Below are 19,630 nucleotides of genomic sequence, written 5' to 3' on the forward strand. Positions count from 1 at the left end.
CATTCTTATTCACCGAACCCTCACTTTTATATTGCTCAGCGTCAGGGGAAAGCGATGGTTCCAAGGGTGGGACGAGATTATCTCCATAGCATCTGTGCGTCGAACAAAGACCATTGTGGCATAGGGCTATTTGGCCGTGCGCGCGAGGTTTGTGACTGTGTCGGTCCAAGACCCCGGGGGGGGGGGGACTCCCATATGAAAGTGACAGGGAGGCTCGTCGTCTCGCTTAGGGGTATAAATTTCGGAGTTTGGGTCTCGCTTAGGGTGTTCTGGCGAAAATGGCAATATTTTTAGCCGTGAGGGTCTCTTTTAGGGGTTCTTTGCAAAATTTTCGACGAGCATCCCCGTCCCTTTAATATTGGAGCCCCCCTAGCTGTACATTTTTAACATTTTATTGTAATTTGCCCTGAAAAACCATTTTTGGAGAGGTAAATAAAATCTTATCTTATCTTATCCTCCCCCGGGTCCAAGACCTCGGGCAAGATCAAGTTTTGTGTTCTGTTTATGGTCATATTTCTACATTTCCTCCTGGCTTCATGGCGTTCTCGCCGACAAGTGGCGGAGCTCGCCTTTTAAAGTTAAGCGTACGCCGGTCTGGGTTCTGATTTAATCGCAATTCCTGCAGAATGCCACTTGTTGAGGCTGGTAGTCTCGGCATGGACACAGGCGCATGCGTGTTGGGTCTTTCGCTACGCAGCTATATAACAGAGTCATTTCTTGAAAGGTACAAGACTGGTCAGCGGGAGTGTATGAAGGCGCATAGAGACTTTGCTCCTTGACTTGTTTTTCACAGGATATTCCAAACCTAAAGAAAACGAAAAGATTATTTTAAAAGACGAGAAAAGAACTGCTGTTCATCTACTGAAATGGTTCTAGAACACCCTAAAGTTTTTTTAAGTTTCCATTTGGAAATCAATACTCAATTAGCCATGTTCGAAACGATCAGGGGACTGGGTACGAATATTTAATATCGATTGCATTGGAAAATGAGCCCTGTCATCTGAAAGAGCATCCAAAAATTAGTAACTTAGCCAAATTTGAGAGTTATTGGTTTAAACGCATAGGTATGGTACTCTTTTAAAAATCGTTAAAATAAGAGAACTTAGTATGGCTGGATGTACAGCTGTACCTCCAATCCATACCAAGCTCTCTTGTTTTAACGATTTTTAAAAGAGTACCATGCCTATGCGTTTAAACCAATAACTCTCAAATTTTTTTAAATAAAGTAATTTTTGGATGCTCTTTCAGATGACAGGGTTCATTTTTCAATTCAATCGATATTTATTATTCGTACCCAGTCCCCTGCTCGTTTCGAACATGGCTAATTCAGATAGAGGATAGTTCTAACGTTCTCTCGGTTACCGTTTTGGTTTCTTGGAGTTATATAAAAATGCACCTCTTACTTCTTAAACTCCTTCGCTGAATTAATGTAATTGAAGAATGATGGCTCGCAAAGAAAACCTGAAAAAATGAAAAAGAAAAAGCTATTTCAGCAAACAGAGATTGATGGCGAGGAAAAAAGGCTTCAGTTCGCAACATACCACTTTTCGCACATGCCTCTTTACAAGAGTTTCCTTTCGAGCCCAATACTAGATGCATTTCCTTTAATGGTGGCCACTGATCTCTTTGTTCACAAAAATCCTGAAAGAAACAGAATAAAATAACATTAGAAAATGTTTGATTTGAAAGGAAATTTTAACTCGAAACGGGCAATGTAATGTGCGTTCAACTGAGAAACTGAGGTGAACAACTATGCATTTCAAAACCGTTCCGGATTAACCGCCGTCTTTAGAAATAACAAAACAAGACGTTAACTGAATTAAGACATGCATAATTAATAGGAAACAGTTTATAACCTGATTTGTTGTACAGTTTAGAACAAACTACCTTTTTCAATATTGTTGATCTCACAAAGTAGTCCACTACAGGGAGTATCCCCTCTCCCCTCCCCCCCCCCCCACCCCTGCGCATTTACCGCTATTACACCTGGGAGGAGACGGACGTTATGAAAGCTATGTGTCTTGCCCAAGAACACAATATAATCTCAGATCTAGGTCAGCGCTTGAACTCCGTCGTCTGATCGGCAGCCTTACGCACTAGCCCTTTAGGCTACAGCAGGGTCGTAACCAGGTATATTTTTTATTGCTGATCCCAAATTTTAGCTCTAAATTTTGAGTCCTGATCCCCAAAATGTGGCAACATTTGATCCCTGATTCCATTCTGATCCCATCTGATTGGCCGATCCGGATCCCATGACTTGTGACCCGGGATCCCGGGTCCATGATCCCGATCCCGAGACTGTGATCCCGATCCCAAGGCTGTGATCCCTGATCCCATATACCTGGTTACGACCCTGCTACAGCGCCTATCAGATAAGGCATAAGCTAGACTTCAAAGCGACCGCATTTTAATTTTTCGCGAAAGCGCACGGTCGTCTAGCGAAAGGTGCGCACGCGATCACTGATGACCGACGCTTTTGGTTCTTCGCGCCTTGTAGAAAACGACTGTTTTGTAGTCTAAGTTTTGGCTTGAGGTACTATAATTAAGCCACGGTTAAAAAGTTCCAGTTTTCGAAATTTTAGTTCCTTTCCCCCGGGTGGGGGATAGGACCCCATATGATCTCCAATAAAATGTGGTGACCAAATGATAACACTAGCTGTTCAACTAACCAGCTTCTCTGTAAACATATTTACTCGTTCCAGCATGCCTTTTGGAGTCCATTCGTACGGAAGGAATGGCGTCACCTAAAAATGCAGTTAAACTATGCATGAATGTAACGCATTACAAACATTATTATCCTATAGGCTACACTGTAAGCCTATCTCTCCTTTTCCATGTAGATCAGGGATGCGAGCAGAGAGACGAAAATCCCTTATAATGACTTGCCTCTGATAATTCTTATAATTCGTGGCTTACCATTTTTCACTAGCCAACTTTAGATTGAAGTAATCTTGTCAAACCTATTTTTGTATTTAATTTTTTTAAATGAGGTAAGGAACCAAAAGGGGTGGTGAGTCATTCTGAAGCTTCTTTTGTAAATCATACAAACCCAGGGGGGGGGGGGGGGATACTTGCAGTATTCATGACGGGGAGGTCCGACGTATTATTTTCGGTTGAAAATTTACACCCTCGGTATTTTTTTGGGTCAAGAGATCTGTCATATATTTTTTTAGGTCTTAAAGTCTCTTTTATTGAATAAATCAGTATAGAGGTGCTAGGTCTTGTACTTTTTGGGGTAGAAAATTTTGATGTCAGGTATTTTTTTGGGTGTAAAATTTCAGGCTCACGTACTTTTTTGGGTTCGCAATATGAAGCTCCGTCGGACCCCCCCGGTCATGTATACTGCAAGTACCCCCCCTGGGCATACAAGCACGATAAAGTAGGGTGTACATGTGATTCAGTTATTTCCCCTTGAAACATCTATAAGCAGTAGAGAGACTTACCTCTGAAGACAATATTTCTTTTAAAGTAGATTCCACTAATTCAAGATTATTAATGTCAATGGTATATACATGAGGCTTGCCAATGAATGTTTCCATATATGGGTGTTGTGACGTCAACTGAAATGGAAAAGATGAAGGCATATTCTATAGCGGACTGATAAGTTGACAGCAGTAGAGCAAAGCAACCTGAATTGAAGAGAAAAGTGGGACGCCCTGGCTGTTCGTCCCGGATATGTCACCGAAACGAGTAGTGACGTCAGTAATACCGTAAAGGCCTGGGGAAAAAGCCCTACAGGAACTAGGCAAGGACGACCCAAAACCACTTGGATAAGGACGGTGAAAAAAGAATACAGACCAAAGGGGTGGTCTAGCTGGTCGGAAGTCAGGGGCGCAGCGCAAGACAGGGCTAGTTGGCGAGAGACAGTTACAGCCTTATGCGCCTCATGGCGCGAAGAGAACTAACTAACTAACTAACTAACTAACTAACTAACTAACTAACTAACTAACTAACTAACTAACTAACTAACTAACTAACTAACTAACTAACTAACTAACAAACAAACTAACTAACTAACTAACTAACTAACTAACTAACTAACTAACTAACTAACTAACTAACTAGCTAACCAACTAGAGTGATTTTATTTAACCCGTGAAACAACATCTAACAATTAGTGCTAAATAGTGAAAACTAAACAAAAGAAAACAATGGAATAAGTGTCTAATAGTATCTATTTGAGTAGTAACTATTTCACGGTGGAAGTAAAATCACTCTAACTAACTAACTAACTAACCAACCAACTAACTAACTAACTAACTAACTAACTAACTAACTAACTAACTAACTAACTAACTAACTAACTAACTAACTAACTAACTAACTAACTAACTAACTAACTAACTAACTAACTAACTAACTAACTAACTAACTAACTAGTAGAGCCAAGCAAATGTTTTCCTGTACAGTAAATTGAAACAATTACAACAAAAAGTACCAACCTCCCTAAAAGTCGGCTTTCCTTCGAAAAAAATCCATATTTTTCCGACTGTGTGGAGGGTCTAACTGTCAATAAGATAAACGATTTATGTAATCAAATTGTGCATACCGTAGGTAATAACTGTAAGAGATAAACTTCATCTCTGTGTATATGATTATTGTTTTGTCGGCCAACGAGAATATTTTGAGGTATTGATCTAAAATCCCATCGTGGACTAAACAACTGAAAACGGAAAACACTGGTCTACTTCAGAAATGACATAGCTGAGATTTTGGATGATTTTAACCCACTTTGGGGATCGGTATAAATTGACTTTTTCCCGCGGCAGGCCTTGAAACTCTTTCCACTTTCCCATGGTTTCATTGTGGGGAGTGGAGGAATTAAGGGAAAAGTTGAGAAGAATTAAGAAAGAGTTAAAATTAAAGAAGAAGGAAGAATTAAGTCAAACGTTGTTTACACAAGATTTTGTCTGTCAGTTCTTCGTGAAACTTAGTTCCTCCGGCACCACCCTCATATCAGAGGTAGGTCGTTATAGAGCGGTTTTCACTTGAGTTTCGAAAGTTATTTGCGTTTGCTTTGGTTTTGCATTACTACGCTTAGTGATTGGCTCAAAAATCTCGCGCCACTTTTTCAGCCAATCAGAAGTAAAACCAAAACCAATCATGACTCGCTTGTGCACGTTTTCCCGCGCTTCGTGCCGGCTTCATGTATTTTCTTCGAGTTTTGATTGGTTTACTGGATTGTCTGCGTTCTTTGTGATTGGCCAGAGTAATTACTTTGGTTTTGGTTTTACGACACTCAATTGAAAACTGCTCTATCAGCTTACCTTAGGATTTATGAAAACACATCCTTGGGAAATAGCTTCTAGTGGCGCAGGTCCTTCATACGGGAATCCAAGGCCAATAAATACCTGCCAAATAAAAAGAACGCTTAAAATTTCTCTATTAAGCGAAAGGTAAACTTCATTTTCCGATGAACCAATAAATATGTTGCAATTTTACTAAACAGAATAACCTGAAAGTTGGACAAAAGATTGCACGCGTTGTTTGAACGTAAGTTTCAGAATTTTATTGCCCAATGATGAGTAAGTTTTGTGAAATTTCCTCTCATCATCGCCTCAGCATACTGTAAAGTAACTAACATTGTAGCTTCTGCAATGCGAAAGGTATAGATTTTTTCCGTGGTCTAAGTTAGACAAGTTCTCATTCACTTTGTATCATTAATCTTACAAAACAGGATTTGTGACCATGTCTCATGTGTGGAGCAAAAGCTGATAGTGATCGATCCTGCTGAATACCTTGCTTCTTCTCAGAAGTCTCTGGAGATCTCCACCTTTCATTATTCCATGATTGATGACGTAATTCGGTACAAACATTTCGAAGGCCTGTAAAATGGACGGTGAAGTAATTTATCAATAAGCACGAATTTCAGGTCATTTCAAGATTGAGCTCTTTTTCTGGAGAGGATTAAATAACCGAGGAAAGGAGGGAGTGGATGCTTTACTACGTTATGGTAGGTGCGGCCAAATGGTTAGCGCGCTGGACTCCGGGTCTATGGCGGTAACTATTTGGCCGCGGTCATTGTGTTGTACGTGTTCTTGGGCAAGACACTTCACTCTCATAGTGCCTCTCTTCACCCAAGTGTATAAATTGGTACGGCGAACTAATACTGGGGGAAACCCTACGTTGGACTAGCATCCCATCCAGGGGGAGTAGAAATATTTCTAGACGCTTCATTCTACAGAAACCGGAATAAGCTCCGTCCTAAATACGCATGGGCTATCAGGCTCGACACAGACTCTTTTACTACCCAACATTAAAAAAAAAAAACGGAATGCTTTGTAAGCTTTTTTGCTTTTCGAATCTCATTACTGATTACAGCAAGACTTGTGTTGACTTGTGTTGGGTGGCCAAACGGTGAAAAACTTGCTTTGAATTGCGTGCACATTCCGTCTCAGGACCAAAGCGAACGCAAGTCATCACAAAGTTCTACTACTCAACGTTATTGGAGGTGCGGCCTAATGGTTAGCGTGCTGGACTCCGGATCAGATGGCGGTCCGGGTTCAAGCCCTGGCCGCGGCCATTGTGTTGTGTTCGTGGGCAAGTCACTTTACTCTCATTGTGCCTCTCTCCACCCAGGTGTATAAATGGGTACCGGCGAGCTAATGCTGGGGGTAACCCTGTGATGGACTAGCATCCCATTTAGGGGGGAATAGAAATAATCCTAGTCGCTTCATGCTACAGAAACCGGGATAAGCTGCGGCCTATTGTACATAGGGCTACAAGGCCCGACGCAGAGTGTTTTACTTCTCAACGTTAAAGCAAAACCGAAATGCTTTGTAAGCTGTTTTATCATACATACATACATAGATTTTATTTTCACTCAAATTTTAGAGTAGCTTTAAATATAATATTTATATTGTAGCTAATATCTTCGAGAAAAATAAATAATAATAATAATATAAAAAAACGTGTAAATGTAAAATGCAAAATGTGAAAAAAAAGTAAATGCAACTAAACAAAAGTCATTCCCTGAATGTTCCTTTTAAACTCTGTAAAGTCACATGTTCTAATACAGTCAGGTAACGCATTCCATTGTTTAGCTGAGAAGTATGAAAATGAATGAAGGCCAAAGTTCGTTGTTCTAGGCTTACAAGGGTCAAAATGTTATTGCCGCGTAGATCGTAACAGGAGGTGACGGATTCCGAAGTGAGAACATATTTTTCACGTAAACTGGAAAATGGGGAAAAAACAGGCTTTTATACAATAATATTAGGAAATTTTGAACGCGTTTATTAGCTGATGAGGTGGAATTGACTTTCTTGAGAAGACTGCTGTAAGGGGACGAGTAATCCCCAAGTATGAATCTAAGGATTCTCTTATTTAGTGCTTCAAGCTTGTCCGCATCGCGCGCGCTACAAAAATGCCAGACAGAGGAGCAATAGTAGAAATGAGGTAAAATATACGCCTTGTAAAGCTTGAGTAGCTTTTCGAATTCATTACCAGTGTTTGTCGTTCGAAAATTAAAGCGCGCGCATTCCTCCAGTGCATTCTAATGACGACGTCAAGTTGATTATATTTGTGATGTAACAAACTCATTCGCCGTATTTCTTTACAAAGTTGTTGTCAGCTGCAAAGGAGCGCAAAGATGGGAAACTGTCTTTCCGGTTGTACGGAAAGCGATGATAGCGCATCCTCGTCAGGACGAGAGAAGAATGCCAAAGGAAAGCGAAGATTCAAACTAACAAGACGAAGAAAGAACACCAAGGCTTCTCGAAAAAACTCTCCATCGCCAACACCGAGAGATAAACTCTCGCTCACTTCAGTAGAGTCATCCAACGATGCCGATACTGTTGGTTCAAAAAGCGAGTGTTTGAGTGACGGACGTCAATCAATTGAGGATCTAACAGTCATTGGCCGTGCCCTTCCGATTGTAGAAAATCCAGAAAGTCCTAGGATCGAACCCGGCGCGTCAAATGCGAGGATTATAGTTGTGCAGCCATCCGCGACGAGCGAGAATTCTTCAAAGGAAACTTTTCCCGGAGAAGGCATAAAAAGGCCTATTACTGGAAGCGAGCCGAACACGTCCTTGTCGCCTTCCTCTCCACTTGAAGAACTCAAATGCGACGCCGATCTTGAAGAGCTCAGTCTTGACGAAGAATCAAGTTCCGCACTTGCACCGGCCCGCGTATCTGAGGAGCCAGAGCGGAGCAGCCACTTGCAACTTCTCCAGTTTCTCAAGATACGTCTTGATATGGCCGTAAATAACATGGAAATCAACAAGCTTATGGCCAATGTGGATCGCGCTTTAGACAGAGCAGCACGAACTCGCGAGCTAGGATTCCAACGCATGCGTGCTGCTGAGGAGGCAAGGCGAGCTTCACGGGACATCCAGGAAGAGACTGGTACTGCATCTAGTGACGAAGAAGAGACTGGAGATGAAGACGACGAGGAAAGTGACGAAGGGGGTGGTTCTCCTCCCCCACCCATCCCTAGAGTCTGTTGGCAATAAGAGTGTTCTGAAGAGGGGGAGGGGGGGGGGGCAAATTAAATTCCCATTTCCCTACCCTAATTTTGCCCAAATCCCATTTCCCTGCTTAAATGTACCCAAATACCATTCCCAGGTCTATTGTTCCGCCCCGAGCTCTTACCCCTTTCCCTTCCCAGTCCCAGTGCCCCAACCCCCATTTTCCCAATGAATATTTGCCGAAACCCCAATTCCCTTTTACCCCTTCAGGCCTCTCAAATAAGCCAACATATTCTAGAGATGGGTAGCTGAGGCTGTAGAATCGCGACTTACTGACATGCTGTCTCTTGGGTGGCTCGCATATTTCTCCACAGCCCTCACGGAGTAGATGTAATGCGTAAAGGACAGTTTATTTCCGCAAGACTTTAAACTCATGGTACACTGTTTTTAGGGATGCAACTGTCAATTTAAAAAAGGTGGTCCTATATGTTTTTTTTTTCGTTTCTATTGCAAAGACTGACATGCTTGCATTGGTGGCCAAAACCTTGATTTTTTTTATTTTGGAACGGATTTCAGATTTTCTTGATTTTTTTTTTAAATTTTATCTTGAAACAAATTACTACAGTTGGAAGAAAGACAATTTGCGAGACGTTCTTATTCCTGACAAAATGGGATTGTATCTGTGTTACCTACACTTTATATTATTTAAACAACGTCGTATTAAAAGCTCACTACGTACTGAATTGTGACTTTATTCTAAGTGCTTAAACATTTTGTTCTGGTTTTTGCGATTTTGTAATGGCGATTGAACTCTCAGACAGACATTAGGAACGGGCCATTATCTTACCGAAGGGGGGGGGGGGGAGGGTATGAAAATTATTGAAAAAATTGTTGCAGGGCCTAAAATGACAAAATAAATTGCTTGCAAACACGATGTGTATAAAAAAAGAGTCTGTTTTGCCGAAGAAAAATGTTTGCTGAGGTGCAAAAATTTAAAAAAAGTTCATTCCCCAACCGTCAAGAATAATAATATTGGTCCCTCCCTTAGTTGCCGCCTTCTGTGGCTCAGAACTCCATAACGCATGATCTTGTTTGCAAAAACATGCGTTTTAAAGTTCTGAGGTACTTGGCTGTAATAACCACTTAATCTGAGAAAGAAGAATGATTATTCACAACACACATTAGCCAATCAGTCAAAACAAGCAAATTTCGGAGCATTTCCTCCTTTTCTGCATTTTGTATAGATCTTTGTTACAGGTTATGAAAATTTAAAGCTTTTTATCCAAAAACGTGAACGAAATATTTTAGCACTCGTATCAATGCGATTGCTTTAATATTTCGTTCACGTCTTGGGGTCTTCATTTTGTGGTGGCAATTCAACTTTTGTCTGTACACAAAGTTGCCGCCGCGCGCGCGCTGCCTCAAGAGGTCGGACCTTAGAACTCTAAAGCGCATGTCCGTACTTGACTGTAATTACCGTAAAATCTGAGAAAAAAGAATATATTTCGAACAATTTGATGTATAATACCTGAGGAATTGTGTTTGTTTTAGCTTCGAGATATTTGCATCGGATCCTAGCAACTGACAGTTTTAAAAGGTCGTCCTATTCTTTTTTTCGTTTCTATTAAGGAAAAAACGGAAAAATAATAGGACGACCTTTGTACTGTATTGTAGTCTATCGGTATTGAAAACTTCGGATTTTTAATGTTTGGCCAGAACACGTACGGTTTATTTATTTATTTATTTATTTATTTATTTATTTATTTATTTATTTATTTGGTATTTTATCTTAAAAAAGATTTGCGATTAGAAAGAAGAGGAACTTCTCGCAAATTGAAACATTTCCATTTGAATTGGAGATGTTTCAATTTGCAAGACGTTCCTGTTTCTAATAAAATCGGGAAGCTTGAATGAGTGTGGTTGACAAATTTGATGAAGGTCATTATAACGTACTTTTAATTATATTGTACGAGTTTCCGATGTGATGTACTGGAAGGTTGATTTGTGATTCAAGATTTTATTAAAAACCAAAAAAATTGTGATTTCTTTGATCATCGTGAAACGTCATTGCCACTGCATGCATGCATGTATGCGTACGTTTATTTCGGATGTCATGAGTTGAGTGCAGTTAAAGTGTGGCAAGTTCAAATGATTTGTTTTGGCAAATCCTTGTAAAAGTTTGGTGGATTTTTATTCTTGCTTCATAATTAATTTTCGGAATTCAGCCGCTCATAGCCTTTTTGATTTAAGTTGCAATCCATTTCCATCCTAGTCATCCACGCCCAAACACGCTTGTTAACAGCTTTAGCGCTCTGACTTTTGTATTATAATCATACGCATTTTACTTTTGACTTCCGATTTTCTGGGACTCCCAAAATAATTTTTAATTGTACGCAAGCATAAAAGATTTAACCTACCTCCGTGCCATTCGCGATTGTGCTGTGAATCTCCAAATACTTGCTGAGGGTATCAATGTAATTTCTTCTCTCCTGCGGTATTGACCGAGAACAAATTAAACAAGCCTTGACTCAAAACAATACACATTTAACTTAAACACAGTTTAAACGCGCCTGGAGTGAGAGTGTGACTTGGTGACATAAAGGTTCTGTCTCACTGAATCTTGTTTTTTTTTTTTTTTTTTAACCCTTGGAACTGGGTTTTCCCCTAATGCAAGAGATGATGTTCCGAGTGCCTGATAAATGCCTGTTAATTCGATAGATAGACAATTCTAGTTTAAAGGGACATGGTCACCGTTCACGTTTTGAAAAAAGTCCACCTTAACCCGAAATCAAAATACGCGTAGAAAACCTTCAGAAATCTGCTTCAATCTTATCAGTGTTTTTTTTTCTTCTAAATTTTCCCATTTAGTGAAACACTGAGAAGATTGAAGCAGATTTCTGTAGGTTTGTTTTTAAAAAAGTCCACAGTGGTCTTTTTTCAAAACGTGAAAACTAGTGTCCAGGTCAGCGCGGTAAGAACGCTGACCATGTCCCTTTAAGAGGGGTGATACGTAACAGAATAACTGATGAACTTGTGGCCCTCTATCCAAAAAATGATACAAAACTTAATTAATCTAATTACATGTTGTTACAAAACAAAAATCAATATTGCAATAAATATATACTTTATAGTTCATAATATATACATTACTCTTCTCAGCTGCAACCAAATTGCTTTACCCGCAGAAATATTTGATATAATAACAGTCGACGGACAACTTTCTTCGAAAAACAAATTCACGAAAAATTGACAAAACAAAATTAAAAGAAGGCTTACATTTAAATATGAAGCATCTTTCGCATACAGTACTCCAATGGGTTTATCCCCTCGGTTCGTTGGTGCGTCAAGGGACGGTTTTTGATTTGTTTCCGTGGCAACTACCTTATCAATCGCAAATCCCAGGAAGAGATTGTCCGGACTATGCGCTGAAGTTAAAGAGAGAAAAAACGTAAATCGTGTTTAAATCAAAAAGAAAATTATGCCCGGGACGAAGTATTGTTAAAGCTCATTATTCACACAATAATCGGTCCTTAAAGATGATTTCCAGTCCGTACTGTGCAGACTCAGGGTTTGTTTTCATTTTTGTTTTGAATTCGTTGAAACGTTACACAGTCGGTGATAGCGTACATGAAGTTTTAAGTTCGCCATTACGGATCGCTTCGTTCAGAATTCACGATAGCTAAAACGTCCGTTTGAAATACCGTCGAGCTTCTTTACTCGTTTATTGTTTGCAAGGATATCTGGCGTTATTGAAAATAAGGGAAGTTTTGTCCTGGAATTTTTTTTTTGCTAGTAAACATTCTTCTGCTTGTGAGGCTCACAAACATTGCAGGCGGAGATTGCGCAGTACGGACTGGAAATCATCTTTAAGGAGATTAAGGGCCAGTCCGGTGCCACATGCGATAGCAGCCAGAGTTTATTCAAGTTGCACTTGCAGAATTTTCTCGAGCAGTTTACTATAACGATCCACCATGCCAATACCCGGCTTGGTGGAAAGTGGTACTGTGGGCGTAACGATTCCATCCACGAAACACTATAAAACGTCTATCTTTGTCTCAAATCCAAAAACACTCTATCTCAATTCCAACATGCCGGCCAACCGTCAATTACAATTTGGCAACTGCGCCTCTAAGACCGTGTTCACACTTAGTGCCCGAGCACTGGTACCTGAGCACCCGCTAAAAATAACGTGGTGTTCACACACAGAAAACCAAATTACCCAACTATTGAGTACAACCTTGAACTCAGTCACGGGCGCCGTGCCCCGAGTACAAGGTACGGGCACCGTGCCCGGATTATGGCGTGGGCACTTAAAAAATCAGTATGTTTGCATTAGTGCCCAGCGAGAATCGTACTTAGGCACCGTGCCCAGAGTGAACACAACTTTAACATTGCTCTATTTAAGTTTTTTTTTAAGAAAGAGAAGAAAAACCTTACGGAACATGTTGAGTATCTGTCGCAGATGAACATCAAGGTTTCCCCATTGAGTTGTTTCCTTTATTTTATCATCTGGATACTCGGCGTAATTAAATTCAGCTTCCGTACCAAACGAGTCCAAAATCCGTAAACTACATCTAAAAGAGAGAAATTTAGAACGACATTGCTAAGATGGTAGGGAAAATAAGACGAAATTCGAAGAAAGGAAAAATAAACGAAAAACAGCAAACTCAAAAGTGAAACTACCTGAGACAGCCTCTTTTTTTTCATTTTCGCCATGCACCCTTTCATTTCACTCGCTCTTTTACCCACACTCTGAGAACCTAATCAAATTAGTTACCCTTTCCTAAATTAAGTTGGGGGACGTAGGGTGGGAACCCCGGGGCTATCTACATAGCGCGGGAAAGTCCATGGAAGGCGAGAGAAACTAAAAAAAGGAGAGATTGGGATTATGGATTTTAACCAGAACAAACTATTTTGTAAGATGACTGAAATGCACAAAGAGGACCGAGCCACTAAGGAAGAGGATCGAATGGAGAAAAGAAGGCAGGAAATTCACACCCCAAAATCAACCTTATATTTTTAATGCCGGCTAAAAATTAAGTCTTATTTCCGTTTACCTGTAGTGCGATCGTGTGGGACCCAGGTCTTCTTCAAGATCGATAGAGCCGAAATAGTCAGTATAAATGAGATCAAAAGGTTTTTGCTTCAATCGACTAGCACAGGTTTTGTCGGAAGGTGCATCTAGCAATCTGGCGAAAAAAATCAGTCATGTAAGCACTGCTGTGAAAACTACAAGCAATTCCCCAGTTTTTTGCATATATCATCTTGCAAGAACGCGGAAGCGTGCTAGTGATTTGTCGCTCGCTGCTTTTTCTTCTCGCTGGACTTATTTCAGTTTCGAGGGACTAAAGAAGAGACCTCTATCAGTCTACTGTAGTTAATACCTTTACCAAAATAACAAAGATGTGATGAGAAGATAGTCTCCTTCGCTGCTGTCACACAACCATCGGAGAAACGGTTCTGTGATCCCAATACTATTACTTTTTAATCTTTTCAATCGATAGGCAACTAACTAAGTCAGCCCGTATTGATATTCTTTTACGTTACGTTATAACAACTGGCTATATAAGGTTTATTCTCTTTTGAACAAGAATTTGAACAGGAATATTTCTTAATGTTATAATGTGTTTGGGCAGCAGGGATGGCGCAGTGGTGAGAGCATTCCCCTCTCGTCAATGTGGCTTGAGTTTAATCTGTTGTAGGTTATCGTCAATGCTCCGAGCGTTTCTGTCTGGGTTCTCCGGTTTTCCTCACTCCACAAAAACGAACGCTTTCAAATTCTTATTCGATCAGGAATACACGCGGTCCCACAAGCTTCTTTTTAAATACGACCATGTATAAATAAATATAACTGATTTATTTTATTTTTTTCATTGTTACTAATCCAACATTCTGCCCTGGCTTGTACCTGTTCATAACTTCTCGCTCGTCTGTTAAAGTGATGTTATGTCCCAGGACATACAGAGAAGCTATTAGATCGCTCCATTGAACCATTTCTCCCAATGGTAATCCTGAGTAGGCATTCGACAGCCAGCCTTCGTGAGCAGCAAAAGCCCCCATGTAAAAGAATATCTGCGGCAACGTAAAAAAACGAATAAGGAAAAACCGTCACGATCAGCTTAGGCAGGTAAGGTAAGGTAAGGTAAAGTCTTTATTTAACGAGGGTAGCACTAAAATAGCATAAAAACACTAACAAACCAGTGGCCCTCAATAATTATTTACAATAAAATATAAAAATACTCAGAACAATACGAATATTAAAACTATGGATAAACTAAAACTATGAAATATTACGAATAAAAATACAAGAAATACGAGATAAAATATTAAAAAGGCAAAAAGAGTAAAAGTGTAACTAAACCCAGAGTAATAGAGTTAGGTGAAGATATTACGTCAAACAGTTTACTCACAACTCGGAAAATAACTCGGGTTTATAATTTTAGTTGTTCAATGCAACTACATACATGTAGTAGTTGTACAGAATTTTAGTATATTTCATAAGAAAACCTTTTCACAGCCTGGCCAGTGACTTCAATCAGTTTGATCAGATATGTTTCCGTTCTATGGTTTGATTTCAAGCTAAGCCAAGCTATTTTCGCTCACCATTCCACTGATCTACTTTGTCCTCTCTGAGCAATGTTTTGGTTTACTTTTGAGTGAGCCAATCAGATTACCGTTAATCATATATCCAGTTCTGGTTATGGCCCGGGCTGTAAGCGTCACAAAACATCTCCAATGCACGAGGTTTGTCTAAAATATCGCAAAAATGCTAGAACTCTCAGATAAAACAAGGGCTAAAAAGGGATTGGCTTACATATGTTTTAGAACTCACGTTTTTAACTCGACGATTTCTAAAAGTAGATTTTTCCTTTTCAAGTTGCTTTGCCGCCATTTTCCAGTCTGGCCAAAGTCTTGTTATACGATCTCTAATCCACTGGTATCTACTTTGGTTCATTTTCTTGAACAATTCGCCAAGTTCTTCTCTTACATTCAGCTGTGAAGATAAAATCGATCTTCATATCATTTATAGTGGTTTGTAGGAGCCATTTTTATTCTAGGCCTGGGAGAGCTATATGGCGGCGCAAGGGATGGTCACTAAGATAAGGCCACTATAGTGTAATTCAAATACACGAATCAGATTGGTTATTTCATCATTGACTATTCCCCGATAGATCACGATCTCCTGCGCGTTGCCATTGAAAGGGAAAAGGGTTCCTTTACTGTGGGTTTCTGACTGCTTTCCATTATAGGAGCATATAGTGTATAATTGTTTTCTTTGATGATAGTCAACTCAGCTGCGCCTCGTTGATGGATTATTCGTTCATACTTGAAAATCTCCAGCTGCTGTAGGCGTTAATTTCATGTAGCGTTACATGTTAAGGGCCTATAGTACGACACATCAACATCAAAAGATTTACAATGCAAAAAAGTGAAAGGCTTAAAAAAAGTTAAAACTTTGCAAGTTAGGGTTAAAAGCAAGGAGTAAATGGGGGCCAGGCACCCGCACTTCTCGCGGCTCGATCTCGGTTCGCATTTTTGTTTTTCGCGTCGCGCCACTAAAAAAAGGAAAGAGACTGTTATCCGGTATATATGATTGATTTAAGAGAAGTTTCAGCGATATTTAAGCGAGTTTTACACTGTTTTTTTTAGTTAGAGTGTAGTTAATTACTTCTTGTAAGTTTAGATCGTCATACCTGTCCTTTAAAGTGCTGTGCACTGCTAGACGGGTAAAGATGTCTTCGCCAGGGTAACACAGGGCACCACTTCTCAACCTGAACAAGTACAAAGTAACGAACGTAAATTGATTAATTATTAAGCAGTTTTAAATTGAGTGTCGTAAAACCAAAACCAATCACATAGGACAAAGACACATCACAAAGGGTGAGCCAACTAGGGGGTTCCGGGGGCATGCTCCCCCGGGGAAAATTTAGATTTCAATTTATTTTAATTATCAGAAAATGCGTTTTAAATCGTAAAAAATTAAACGTTCAGCGCTTAAAGTTTTGTTGTGAAAGTACTGCTTGAAAGGACATAATGTTACATTAAAGAAACGTTGATCCACGAAATGTGCGAACCGCAGCGGCTTATAAACTAAACTCATTTGTTCGGATCGAAACTGACCAATGATCAAACAGGCCTTTTTCATGAGAAGTCTGCTTGCCCTTTAAAAAAATAGTTTAACGTAAAGGGTGCAATCCTGCCAAAGATTATTCGAATATTTGATATATATATGTCCTCATTTACTTGTTTTTTATGTATTTAAGTTGAAGGCGACTCTATTTTGGTAATATAAACTGCTGTTACTTTCGTCGTTTACAAACTGAATAAATAATACGGCGTCCAGAAACGAGATGTTTTCAGCAATTCTTCGTTTCTTCTTAATTCACTGTAATTTGTTTTCTTGTTACTCTAAGAAAGTGGGGGGGGGGGGGGGGCTTTAGCCCGCCTAGCCCCTCCCTCTCCGCGGTCCCTGTGTTGAAGTGGGAACGTATGGTGGTTTTACGGTGGTTCGGTTGGTTATAATTATAAAACGTCGCCGTAAGGTGGATCCACGAGGATGCATGGCCCATAATACCCATGTTACACATTTAAAATTAACTTAATTACCTCACTGAAGAATATCAACATATTGCACATATCTCTGGGATCAACCCCATGGCGCTCTACGTAACATTTTCTGTCTATTGTCCACATAGACTCCATCCACTGAAAAAAGCAACAACAATAACAATAACAATAAAACGACATTCAACAAGCTTTCTGGGTAGCAGGGTGTAGAAAGAGGTCGGTCGGTCGGTCGATCGATCTGTCGGTCGGTCGGTAGGTAGGTAGATAGGTAGGTAGGTAGGTAGGTAGGTAGGTAGGCAAGCAGGTAGGTTGGTAGGTATGCAGACAGATAGGTAGGTAGGCAGGTAGGTAGGTAGGTAGGTAGGTAGGTAGGTTAAGGCAGGCAGGCAAGTAGGTAGGAAGGCAAGTAGGTAGGTAGGTAGGTAGGTAGGTAGGTATGTAGGTAGGTAAGCCGAGGTAGGGTTAATTATAGATTTATATCAAAAGTTTATCATTTTCTAAACATTTGATTATTTTAAGTTCAGAGAGGCTGTACTGGGCTTCATAAAAAATGTATCCCCTGAATCATGATACTCTTCACAGTCTTACATTTCCATAAAAGATTATTCTTTCAAATTAAAACAATACATACTAGTCATTTCTTAAATTTACCTCGATCTTGTATTTACACAGTGGATACAGCCAGTCATCAGGAACAGTACAGTTTTTAACTGGAGCAGTCATTTTGGCCATGAGTGATTCGGCAAGATTTTTTGGTGTTTCGGTCTTGGGTACAAAATTCCATTTATCTGCAAGCCAAAAAGAGAAGCATTCGAGCATAAAACACTGTCTCTCTTTTCAGGTGATCAAAGTTTTATAGCCAGTGCCTCATATTGAATAACGATTTAATTTCGGTTTTGCTTTCCAATAGCATCTTGATATTAGTTTCTGTTTATTTGATGGCGCTTATTGATAAAAATTAACAAAGAAGAGATTCTTTTTAAGTTTGCACACTGGCCTACTGAGCGAACCACGTATATACAGCCAGAATTTAAGCGGCTAAGATAAATATTCCCGCACTCCCATAACGTGATGCAATATACTTCTCCCTCGACCAGAGCTCGATCCCAGACCGGCGCCAAAATGAGCCCACTGCGCGCCTCAGAAAAACATATATTTTATTTCAAAAGGTTATTCTTAGACGATAGAAAATAGAAATAATAATAAAATAAGATTATTTCATTTTAAAATAGGCAAGTAATATTATAGTCATCAAAATCAAGCAAAAACAGAATATCGAAAACCTCGCAATTATATTCGACAATTTAAAAGCGCTGATTATTAATATAACACAAAACCGTAAAATTGGTTTAAAATAAACCTGAAGCTGACAGGCTGTCGTATCGTATTTAGGAATCATTCGATGATAGTTTGCATTTTAAAATTGATAAAATGCCCGTGCGTTTCTCTATTGCTTAGTTTAAACAGGTAAATGATTTGTTAACTATAAGAAAAGAAAATGCGAAATTCATTCTTTCGTCGAAATTTGGAGCTATCTTGAAAAGAGCAAAGCTAAATGAAATCAAAATTATACGCGGCTTTGTATCGATAACAAGATCGCTAACCGATGACTGAAGATGAAAACTTTTACCGTAAACCGCGTTAAACATGGTAAACATGATAAAAATTAAATAAAGACAAAGCCGGAGTTAGGCTTTCTGTGTAAACAGAGGTAAACCTTTCTGCTCCCCCAACGTTCGCTTCTGTTTCGGTATTATAAAATGCCTTAAAGCTCAATAAGAAATTCTTACTAGCGCCTACCTGTTGTAGAAGCGTTCTCAAGATTGTAGACAAAAATCCAACATTGAACTACAAGATACATCACAATAATCCAAATGGCCAATGTGCCAATTTTTCCGTTCTCTCTCATGATTTTAGTTTATTTTGCGAGTTTTCTCGATGCCTTACAAGTACGTGTTTAACCGAAATGTTTGCAAATTTATTCTAAAAAGCATATCCAGTCCAAAAGAGCCTTTTGTTTATTCTGTCAATGGCGTGTTCTAACGAATACAATTTTCCATTCAGTTCCTATTTAGTATTCAAACCTTTTCAGGGAATAGTTTGAACTAACTGCATAGTTTCCAAGGCAACTGAATGACCCAAGGAAAGGTGCCGTTTCTGTCGAACGGAATACTTGCGACCATTTTTATTACTGAAAAAATCAAAGGCTCATTGAGCCACGACTGAATTTTTTGCCAAGTTTAAAAGTTTAGTTTTCATTCCTTGAAAATTTATGAGCAGCAAGGTGATTCAAACATTCCTTTGATGCACATGATAACAGATAAACGGTGGAATGTCGATTACATTGATATAAGATATTTTCGTCTCACGTGACTAAGTACGTCTAAGTAGCGCAGTCGGGTAGGCAACTGACTGCGGATCGAAAGGTCGCGAGTTCGAGTCCCAGAGGGGGGTTTATTTTCTTTTCCTTTTTTTTTTCTTTTTTTAACCCATAGCACTAAAATGGTTTGTTTATTATATCGCTCCGTAGGTATGCATTGCAGAATAATTTACATGTAGGCTGTTAAGTAATAACGCTGTAAAAAAAAATATAATAGACTGATTCAGGTACAAATGTAATATTGTGCTGTTTCATCTGAAAAGCTTTTCCTTTTC

At 39.5% G+C, this 19,630-nt stretch overlaps 1 pseudogene across 1 annotated transcript; it reads right to left on the minus strand.

The window, feature by feature from the left end:
* Positions 1–413: 413 nt before the first annotated feature.
* LOC144647740 (alpha-1,6-mannosylglycoprotein 6-beta-N-acetylglucosaminyltransferase A-like) lies at positions 414–18,970 on the minus strand (annotated as a pseudogene). The gene is made up of 18 exons (XR_013569618.1): positions 18,776–18,970; positions 17,627–17,763; positions 17,015–17,113; positions 16,102–16,179; positions 15,240–15,401; positions 14,316–14,479; positions 13,465–13,596; positions 12,845–12,981; positions 11,684–11,832; positions 10,825–10,896; positions 5,739–5,825; positions 5,268–5,351; positions 4,443–4,506; positions 3,444–3,560; positions 2,670–2,744; positions 1,542–1,641; positions 1,404–1,461; positions 414–805 (listed from the first exon to the last, which is right to left on the minus strand). The product of XR_013569618.1 is annotated as an alpha-1,6-mannosylglycoprotein 6-beta-N-acetylglucosaminyltransferase A-like (transcript).
* Positions 18,971–19,630: the final 660 nt, after the last annotated feature.

This window comes from Oculina patagonica, chromosome 4 (genome assembly GCF_052425735.1).
Source record: "Oculina patagonica isolate OP01 chromosome 4, crgOcupat, whole genome shotgun sequence".
In the NCBI taxonomy this organism is placed as follows: domain Eukaryota; kingdom Metazoa; phylum Cnidaria; class Anthozoa; order Scleractinia; family Oculinidae; genus Oculina; species Oculina patagonica.